Below are 11,045 nucleotides of genomic sequence, written 5' to 3'. Positions count from 1 at the left end.
TTTGAATTCATGCTTGCCATGCTCAGCTTTCAAATTTGTTTAATGTTTATGTTTTCCACTATCTAGAGAGGATTCAAAGTCATTGTTTGCCCTCTTTAGCTTCTCTTTTTTCTTCCTTGATCATCCATCTCAGCTAAAGGCATCAGCACAAACTCCTACCTTGCCCCAAAGACCCACCTGCAAAACCTGAGCTCAATCCCCGCACCCTGAATTGCACTCCCTCCAATTGCCACCAAAAACCCCAAAAACTTTAAATCAACCCTCCTTATCAGTTTACTAGCCTAATATCAGTGTTTCTAATTGGTCAGCTCATCCTATTGAAAAATCCACCGAGTTTGACCGGAGAGAGCCTTCTCCTGCCTCGTAGGGCTAGCTACGAGGCTGAATGGTTTGATGTAGCCTTGAGATTTGTCTATCTCAGCCTAGGTGAAATTTCAAGTGCTAACACATTACATTGGTCCGTTTTTTATAATGGGTAGTTTTTAGATTTTTAGTTTATAACTTATATGTTGAGAAACTTGACGCTCAACTAAACATCTTCAAAAGCTGCAGTTTTTTCATATCGGTTCAATTCAAAAAATTCTAGTAATTATGATGTGCATCAGTTGGTTTTTTAAATATAACGATATCAAAGTAGAGTCTGTCTAGATTGCTGCAACACTTTTTTTTTTCCAAAAAGTCAAGTTAACAAAAAATACACTAGTGCTAAAACACATGACGTGTTATGAATCCCTTGATTTTTAAAGAACACACACTCAAACAATTACTAAGTTGACATATCAAATGTGAATAAAAAATTTCCAAAAAATAAGTAATAGAAAGCTAATAAAATTTCTGACAATTTTTCTTTTATTGTAAAATGAAATTGTAAACAAAAAAATTGTTTTAACTTGCCGAAAGTTGAAGAACTTCTAAAAATGATATATATATTTTTGATCAAAAAGGGCAAAAAGTGTAACCCAACTTCACATTTTCACCCACTCCCTTGCTAGTGTTTCCCTTCAAGTGTAAATGTTGATGTGCTCTAATTGAATGTAGTGACCCACTGGTTGATCTCCCAGCCTACTCCTTCAGTATTCTTCTTCCCCGCAGACCCCCGAGCTTCAATGGGGTTGTATAATGGAGGAAGTGTGTTAGTTGATAGAGGTGAGCACTCCTTGGCTCAAGGGTCCCCTCTCTAAAGACTTGTACCTCACCAAACTCAACTATAGCTCATAGCCACTTGAAATGACATAAAATCATCCATCCAACAATAGGGTAAGCAAAAGTCCCTTCTCCCATGGCTTGCCCATTCTTTTATAGGAGGCTTCCTAGGTGACAATTGGCACTTCATGCATAATTAATTATTTTTACTAATCCAAAAGTTTGATTATTCACCCACCCATGTGTCACCCTCTCACCACGGCTCTCCAAAATTACTTTCTTAAATTCAAAAATATTATTTTTCCTCACCCCAATAGGAGTTCCTATTTATTCTCCTAGTTGTCTCTTGATCCCCCTTTTGTATTCCTTAATTTGTGTCCATTACTAAAGTCAACTGATAAGTCTCAAATTTGGTCCCCTAACTTCCTCCTAATTTAACTCAATTTGCCTATTAGATGGATATTGTTGTGTTGGCTCTTGCCACATGGAGGTTCTCTAAATTTCTCTAATTTAATTTAGTAATTTTTATTTTAATTCACCACCCCCTTTTCTTAATGAAGTTTAACTATTAATCTTTATAATTTACTCTATGTCCTTCTTCCCCCTTTTACTTAAAAAAAAACTTATGTACATTATCTACCTAATATTTTTCCAATATGGGAAGGGTAGAGTTCTCAAGGTGCAACAGTTTTATTTCTTCCTATTCCCCCTTTACCCCAAGTTTTATTCTTGATTTCATTGCCTTGGTTCTAACCTCATTTACCACCTGATGTGAATTAGTAAGATTGATGCAAGAGCATTTAGACCTAGTCAACAATGTGATGGAATGATCACATGTTGTGACTAACAAGGGGTTGGAAGATAAGAGATTATTTAATTTTATTTATTTAAATGTGTGAGAATGTTTATTTATTTTCAAATATGAGAAAAGTGCATAATGGTTGATTGATCCTCCCTGTGTGGAGATCAGGCCAAGCAGTTAGATTTATTTGGTTTTGAATAAGATATGAGGGATTTGAAAGCTTAAATTAGCATTTGTTTTAGAAAAGAGTGGAGTTGAAGAGATTATTTAGGAGAGGGTGAGAGATTTTTGGACTTGAACTAAAATTGGTTCATGAATCCATTCTTGTATAAATTATGATCTTTTTGCATATTTAAGGAGGTTAGCTAGGTTAGATAAAAAGTGGAAAGATAGGATGGATGATCGAGGGGGGAACTGAAACAGTCGAGTGTGACTGTTTCTTCTGTAAATATTATAATACCAAATAGTGTGAATTTGTCTGTATTATGTGTGAGAATTTGTATCTGTATGTGTTTTAATAACCTTATGGTGTATTGACTGTGAACCTGAGAAATACTGTGGAATTCTGTGTTGAATAACATGAATTTCTGCTGGATTTTTCCTTTACGGAATCTATATTTAATTGTTTAATAAACCCTGTGTATAGGCATGTAGAATCAGGATTCCTTTTTGGAATGAATGGAGGGATCAACCGGAAGCAGGCGCAATTGAGTTTTACAATGGAATAGAGGAAAATCGATAATATCTAACTATAATGGAGAATGCAGACTTTTCCTAAAGTTATTAAAAAAAGGTGAATGGATGGTGAGGATTAGATCACATTGTTGAAAACAGGGGATGGACAGCTTAGATTAAGCGCAGATTGCATGTTTATTGTTTAACACTTCACAAGTCAACAGTCGCGAGAGTGTTGTGATCGTTGATCAAAGGAGATCTACGGTCATCGGATAGTGAAGATGCACACGCATTAACTAGGAGAGTGGTTTCCCCAAAGGTGGTAAACGGGTTATCGGGTGGCCAAAAAATGGTAAGTGGTATTTAGGGTTGGTCACCCAATACCATTCATCGACCGACACGTTGCAGGAGACTGGAGAGAGGAAATTGCTTTATTGGGCGGGTATTCCTCTAGCAAGTTATTCACCCGAAATCAATATCAACCATCAGATCAAGCGGGGTTGATTGAACAACAGAGATCTTTTGATCAGTTTTGATGATCGGGTGAAATTTGGACCGTTGGATTGGAAACCAGATCGATAGTTGAGATTTAATCGCTGATCGCATTTCAGAAAGGTTAAGTGACGGTGTGGTGGAATGTCGATATGCGATGGAGCAGCGACTGTTGGATCCGAGAAGAGATCGACGTGGGAGGAATAAAGCGGAAAGGTTTGGTATTAGCAGACCCGAGAGATTTGTATATGCGGTTTAAATGCATTTGAAGTCTGGCTCATGTATTCGGAGCGGGTTTCCCGTGTATTCCTTTGTATTCCGAGTTTTTGTATGGTTTGATTTTTTAATGTAAATACACACATAAATGCTTCCGATAGGTGATTGTGGTATAACCACAAGGTCCGGGTCTGATAGGTTCTTGTATATGGAGGGAAGTTGCATTGGCGGATCGGAACCCACCATCAAAGATTTTTAAATATTGATTATATTTAGTAGTTTAATTTTTATGCCAAGGATGCCAAGTCGGTCGTTCCCTTCAAGAACTTCCCTTCGAAGTTCCAAGGGTGCCACGCCTAACAGTTTATTTATGATGCCACGGGTGTCAAGTCAGTTGTACCCTTGAAGAACTTCCCTTGAAGCTCCAAGGGTGCCACACTTCTTTCCCTTCAAACATCTAGTGGCTACAAGGGGAAATTCTAGGTGCAACAACAAAGACCGCTATTGTCTCTAGTGTTTCCTGTTATAATGATACTGGTGGTGTTGGACACCAAGTAATCTGCCTTAATGTGCGCTCCCTAATAAAATCCTTGTGAGCGACCCAACTTGGGACCTGCCCCCATGGCATCATGATCTTCAAGGCGGAGGTGTTCCAACTCGTCCAACGCAAGTCACAGTGGGAGTGCTAGCGAGTGAAATTAGGAACACTATCCCACCCTTCCCATGTAGCTCCATCCATTTGTACAACCCCATCACCCATGTATGAGTCATTTGGCCAAAAAACTAACTTGTGCCTGCAACCACTAACATGTCATTAGAATTTATAACAAGATTCAAACTAAACTTTAAAATTTCAAAGACCAAATATTCAATTTCGTCAAACCAGATGTCGTTGACTCATCACATGTCAGTGCATTTAGTGGTTTCTTTTCATACTCGATAATCAATAGTAACAAGGTTTCATATTGTTATTCATTGACATAATAACATATGTTAAACCATTAACATGACATAGTCATCCACATCGTTGTTCATCATGAACCAGAAGTAATGTAGGTAGCCAACATAATGAAAGCATCCATTAGATCTATCATCATCATAACATCAGCAGAAAAAATACATATCCATCAAAGTTATCATCATCATAATATCAGTAGAAAACACACATATCTATCAAAGCTATCATCATCGTAACATCAGTTGAAAACATACATATTCGTCAAAGTTATCATCATCATAACACCGACTAGGAAATAAACACATCCATCACAACTGTCACCATCATATCATCAACTAGGAGACAAACATAACCATCACATCCATTAATAGTAGGATCAAGTGTCTGGAAACTCAACATGAGGTCCTCAAAGAATAATGTGTGAGCCTTAAGGCTAAAGAAATGCTAATGTTATATCAGGGTCAATCAACTAGAGTTGGGCACTACAGCTGAACTTAGAACATGATCTTTGTTCCTAGGTCCATCTTCGTCTTCGTTGCTAATCTCATATTAAGAGGAATATCAAACTCAATACGAAAATGATTATTATCCAAGATCCACCATGAAGGTCTTCACTTGAAGGAAAAACATCATCATCTTGAAAACAAGTAGTGCCATTAAATTTTCCACTCGAAGAAATGTCTTCATCATCATTAGTGCCTTTAAAATCCTCACTTGGAGGAAAATCATCATCATCATTGGTGCATTTAAATTCCTCATTTGAAGGGAAGTCTCCATGGTCATCATTGTAGGGACCCACCCTATTTTTTTTAATACTAAGTATTAAAAATACAACCATAAGAAAATAGCATTGGGAACTCAAAAATTACTAAGCATTATATAAAACTTTCCTGGAGTTCACTTCATTGAACATATCATCTATAAAACTTTCCTGAATTTCACTTCATTGAACATATCATCTAATTTACTTGTTATTAACTTAAACCATAATGAAGTCATACAAAATAATACTATAACAACATAGGTATCATTCACCAGGAGACAAGATTCAACTTGACTCGCCGCTAATTGTCCTCCTTTGTTGTCGATCGCCCCCGATTGTGAATATCGACGTGCTTAATCCGAATGCAATGATCCACCGGTTGACCTCCCAGCGCACTCCTTGGGTACTCTCCTTCCCCGCGGACCCCTGAGCTGCAATAGGGTTGTACAACGAAGGAATGTATTAGCTGGTGGAGGACAACATTCTTTGGCTCAAGAGTCCCCTCTCTAAAGCCCCCTACCTCACCAAACTCACTATAGCTCATAGTCACTACTTTGACATAGTCTCATCCATCCAACAGTAGGGTAAAGGAAAAGTCATTTCTCCCGTGGCCCGCCCCTTCTTTTATAGGAGTCCTCATAGGTGACACTTGGCATTTCATGCATAATTAATTATTTTTGATAATCTAATAGTTTGATTATTCACCCACCCATGTGTCACTCTCTCATCAAGGATCTCCAAAATTATTTACTTAAATTTTTAATTTAAAACTAATATTTTTCTTCATCTCCACAAGGTTCCTATTTCTTCTCCTAGTTGTCTCTTGATCCCCCTTTTTACTCCTTAGTTTGTGTTCATTACTAAAGTCAATTGATAAGTGAAGATTTGATCCCCTATCTACTCCCTAATTTAACTTAAGTTATCTCTTAGATATATTTTCTTACGTTGGTTGTTGCCACATGGAGGTTCTCTAAATTTCTCTAAAATTCAATTTATTAATCTGATTTTAATTCACCATCCTCTTCTCTTAATTAGGTTTAACTACTTTAGGATTAATATTTATCCTTACATTTATGTCCCTCTTTCCCCTTTTTACCTAATTAAAATACATTATCTACCTAATATTTTCCAACATGGCAAGGGTAGAGTTTTTAAGGTAAAATATTTTATTTCTTCCTATGATCCTCTTAACCCAAGTTTTATTCTTGATTTAATTACCTCGGTTGCTAACATCATCTACCCTTGATGTGAATTTACCTGGTTTTTATATCTTGATTATATTTATTAATTTATTTATTTTTAATGATTCCAAGGGTGCCAAGTTTGGTCGCGCCCTTCAATAACTTCCCATGAAGTTCCAAGGGTGTCACGCCTAACAGTTAATTTGTGATGCCAAGGGTGCCAAGTTGGTCGTGCCCTTCAAGAAATTCCCTTGAAGTTCCAAGGGTGCCACACCACTTGCCCTTCAAGCATTTAGTGGCTACGAGGGGAAAGTATAAGTGCAACGACAGAGACCACTATCATCTCTTATGTTTCTTGCTATAGTGAGACTAATGGTGTCGAGGATCAAGGAATATGCCTTGATGCACGTCCCCCAATAAAATCGTCATGAGCGACCCAACTTTGGGACCTGCCCCCATGATATCGTGATATTCAAGGCAAAGGTGTTTCAACCTTTCCAGCCCAAGTCATGGCGGGAGTGCTAGTGGGTGAAATCAGAGGCACTGTCTGACCCCTCCCATGCAGTTCCATCCAATTGTACAACCCCATCACCCATATGTGAGTCATTCGGCCAAGCAACTAATCTGTGGCTGCAACCATTAACATATCATCAGAATATAGATAAACATATATAGCAGGTTTCAAAATTGACTTAGAATTTCAAAGATAAAATATAAATTTTCATCAAACTAGGTTTCGTCAACTCGTCATATGCGAGTGCCTCTGGTGGTTTCCTGCCAAACTCAATAATCATCAGTAAAAAGGTTTCTTGATGTTAGTCTTTGTCATAATAGCATCATCAACATCACCTGATCATTCGCATTATTGTTCATTGTGAACCAGAACTAATGCAAGTAGGTAACATAGGGGACACATCTATCATGGCTATCATCATCATAACATCAATGGAAACATACATATCCATCAAAGCTATCAACATCGTAACATCAATAGAAAACATACCTATCCATCAAAGCTATCATCATCATGATACCAATAGAGAGCATACATATCCTTTACTGCCATCATCATCATAAATTCAATAGAAACCAAACATAACCATTTATGCTACAATCATCATAATATCAATAGGGAACATGCATAACCATTAATGCTACAATCATCATAATATCAATGGAGAACATACATAAACATCACAACCATTAATAATAGAGTCATGTGTCTGGATCCTCAACTTGAGGTCCTCAAAGAATGATGTGTCGACTGTAGTGCCCACTCTAGTTTCTTGACCCTAATATGACATTATCTTAGATACTTTATCCTTTGGGGAACTCAAGTTGAGGATCAGAAACACGACTCTATTATTAGTAAATGTGATTATTATGAATGTTCTCTATTAATATTATGATTACGATATAATTAATGGTTATGTGTACTCTCTATTGATATCATGATGGTGATAGTAGTAAAGGATAGACATGTTTTCTATTGATGTTATAATGATAATAGCTTTGATCTATATGTATGGTTCCATTAATGTTATGATGATGCTAGCCATGATGGATGTGTCCCCTATGTTACTTACTTGCATTAGTTTTGGTTCACAATGAACAATGACGTGAATGATTAGGTGATGGCGATAATGTTATTATGACAATGGCTAACACTGAGAAACCTTGTTACTGATGATTATTGAGTATGGCAGGAAACCACTAGAGGCACTCACATATGACGAGTTAAAGACACCTGGTTTGATGAAAAATTATATTATTTTATCTTTGAATTTCTAAGTCAATTTTGAAACCTGCTATATATGTTTATCTATATTCTGATGATATGTTAGTGGTTGCAAGCACAGATTAGTTGCTTGGCCGAATGACTCACATATGGGTGATGGGGTTGTACAAGTGGATGGAACTACATGGGAGGGGTGGGACAGTGTCCCTGATCTCACCCACTAGCACTCCCGCCGTGACTTGGGCTGGAAAGGTTAAAACACCTTCGCCTTGAAGATCACGATGCCATGAGGGCAGGTCCCAAAGTTTGGTCGCTCATGAGGAGTTTACTGGGGGCGCGCATCAAGGCAGATTCCTTGATCCCCGGCACCATTAGTCTCACTATAGCAGGCAACATAAGAGATGATAGTGGTCTATGACGTTGCACTCCCCTCGTAGTCACTGGATGCTTGAAGGGCAAGTGGTGTGGCACCCTTGGAACTTCAGGGGAATTTCTTGAAGGGCACGACCAACTTGACACCCTTGGCATCACAAATAAACTATTAGGTGTGGCACCCTTGGAACTTCTAGGGAAGTTCTTGAAGGGAACAACCAAACTTGGCACCCTTGGAATCATTAAAAATAAATAACAATAAATAAATATAAGCAAGGAATGAAAACTAGGTAAATTCACATCAAGGGTAAATGATGATTAGAAACCAAGGTAAATAAATCAAAAATAAAACTTGGAATAAGGAGGATCATAGGAAAAAAATAAAATAAAATAAAGTACCTTAAAAACTCTACCGTTCCCATGTTGGAAAATACTAGGTAGATTATGTGGTTTAATTAGGTAAAAGGGGAAAGACAAACATAATTGTAAGGATAAAGATTAATCCTAAACTAATTAAACTTAATTAAGAAAAGAGGAAGGTGAATTAAAATAAGAATAATAAATCAAATTTAGAGAAATGTAGAGAAGATCCATGTGGCAACAACCAACATAAGGATATACATCTAAGAGATAACCTGAGTTAAATTAGGGAGGAGATTGGGGATAAAATCTTGACTCATTGATTGACTTCAAGTAATGAACACAATTTAAGGAATAAAAGGGGGGGATAAAGAGACAACTAGGAGAAGAAATAGGAATCTTGTGAGGTGAGGAAAATATTAGTTTTAAATAAAAAGTTAAGTAAATAATTTTGGGTGACCCTTGATGAGATAGTGACACATGGGTAGGTGAATAATCAAGCTATTGAATTAAAAAAAAAATAAATAAATAAATAAATAAATTTGGGAAGAGAATTACTAAGTTTGATTACGAGTGAAACTGAAACTAAATCTATCTAGGGTTATTAGAAGTATGAAATTTCATTTTTAAATCTCGATTTCATTTTCAAATTTTTGTTGTTTCATTTTTAAAGTCCAGATTCTTCATCACCAAATTATGTAGGAGAGAGGGAGGTTCTGACCTGCAAAAATCCTTCTGAACTCAGTATCTATAAATGAAAACTACCGGACATCTGGAAATGAACAATTTAAAGTACCTGCCCAAAATTGGTTGCTGCCACCTGAGCTCTCAGTTTTTTTTGGGACATTTTTTTTTCTTTCGTCATGTCATGCGAATTTGGGAAGCTTGTGATTTACTGACTGATCTCAAAATATTTGCGTCGAGAGGCAATAACCTGCACAGACATGATAGTATTCAATTTTCCAAAACTTATGTATGACAAAGAATTTTGACAATGAGAGAACTTGTTAAATATAATATGAATCTCTGGCAAAAAACGACTGTAAAATTAATTCCCAGAATTCCATCGTATCCCTCACAATGGAATCTCAATGTACAGTAATACCCTCCTTAGTCCTTACTGACGCAGGCATAGCCTGCAATACCCAGCTTTTATGTGCTCGGCTTCTTGACTCTCCAGTTGCTCCTTCATTATTTAGCGAGTACGCGTTTGTGGTTCCCTTTTCGATTTTGCCAGTGAAGCCATGGCGGACGGGGGAGATGCTGATATTATTGAAGAGAAGCCAACTGCGGCAATTGGTGAGCCTATGGACATATTGACTGTCTTGCAGCTTGTATTAAAGAAATCATTGGCCCATGATGGTCTTGCTCGAGGTCTTCACGAAGGTGCTAAAGCCATTGAGAAACACGCAACTCAGCTGTGCGTCCTTGCAGAGGATTGCAACCAACCTGATTACACAAAATTAGTGCAATCTCTGTGTGCTAAGCACAATGTGAACTTGATTTCTGTGCCCAGTGCAAAGAAATTGGGTGAATGGGCAGGACTTTGCAAGATTGACTCGGAGGGAAAAGCCCGCAAGGTTGTTGGGTGCTCTTGCCTTGTTGTTAAGGACTATGGTGAAGAAACTGAGGGTTTGAATGTTATTCAAGAATACGTGAAGACACATTAAGCTGAGGTCCAATTATGTTTTGTTGCTTGCCAATGTGTACTGTGTTTCAGTCATCTCTTATTATGGGTTCTTTTATAGACCTTAAGGTGGACTTTACAATTTTAGTATTATTACATTCCTTTGTTATACGGCAGATTGTCTCTGGACATGAGTTCATGTCAACAGTTTGAGTCTTATCTCTTATTGCAACTCCCCTGAAAAAAAAAAATATATATATATATATATATATAATAATAATAAAATAAAAAAAATAAATAAAAATAAAAATAAAATAAAATTTAAAAAAAAAAAAAAAAAAAAAAAAAAATAAATAAATAAATAAAAATAATAATAATAATAATAATAATAAAATAATAATAATAATAAATAATAATAATAATAATAAAATAAAAAATAAATAAAATAGCCTGCAATACCCAGAATATTTCTTCAATTGCATATGAACATGCATCTCGGCCTATGCTCAATCAGTACCTCTGGCAAATTTCTACCACTGGCAATCTCAATTAATATGCGGAAGCTTACCTTTCAATTCCTGGCAAGTTCACATTTTATCATTTGCATGCGGAAGCTTCTCAAACACCTGTTCACATATTTCATGGTTCATGAAAACTCAATAAAAATCAATCATTGTATGTGAAGTTTCCTTCATCCTCATTCATATTTTAACTATCA

General features: G+C 36.6%; 1 pseudogene; it reads left to right on the top strand.

The window, feature by feature from the left end:
• Positions 1-9,855: 9,855 nt before the first annotated feature.
• On the top strand, positions 9,856-10,559 carry LOC149225715 (small ribosomal subunit protein eS12 pseudogene; annotated as a pseudogene).
• The last annotated feature ends 486 nt before the right edge of the window (positions 10,560-11,045 follow it).

Source organism: Pinus tabuliformis, chromosome J (assembly GCF_031772625.1).
Source record: "Pinus tabuliformis cultivar Carrire ecotype Pingquan chromosome J, CPIR1, whole genome shotgun sequence".
Taxonomy (NCBI): domain Eukaryota; kingdom Viridiplantae; phylum Streptophyta; class Pinopsida; order Pinales; family Pinaceae; genus Pinus; species Pinus tabuliformis.
The sequence above is the reverse complement of the archived record's forward strand: the minus strand, read 5'-3'. Positions and strand labels throughout refer to the sequence as shown.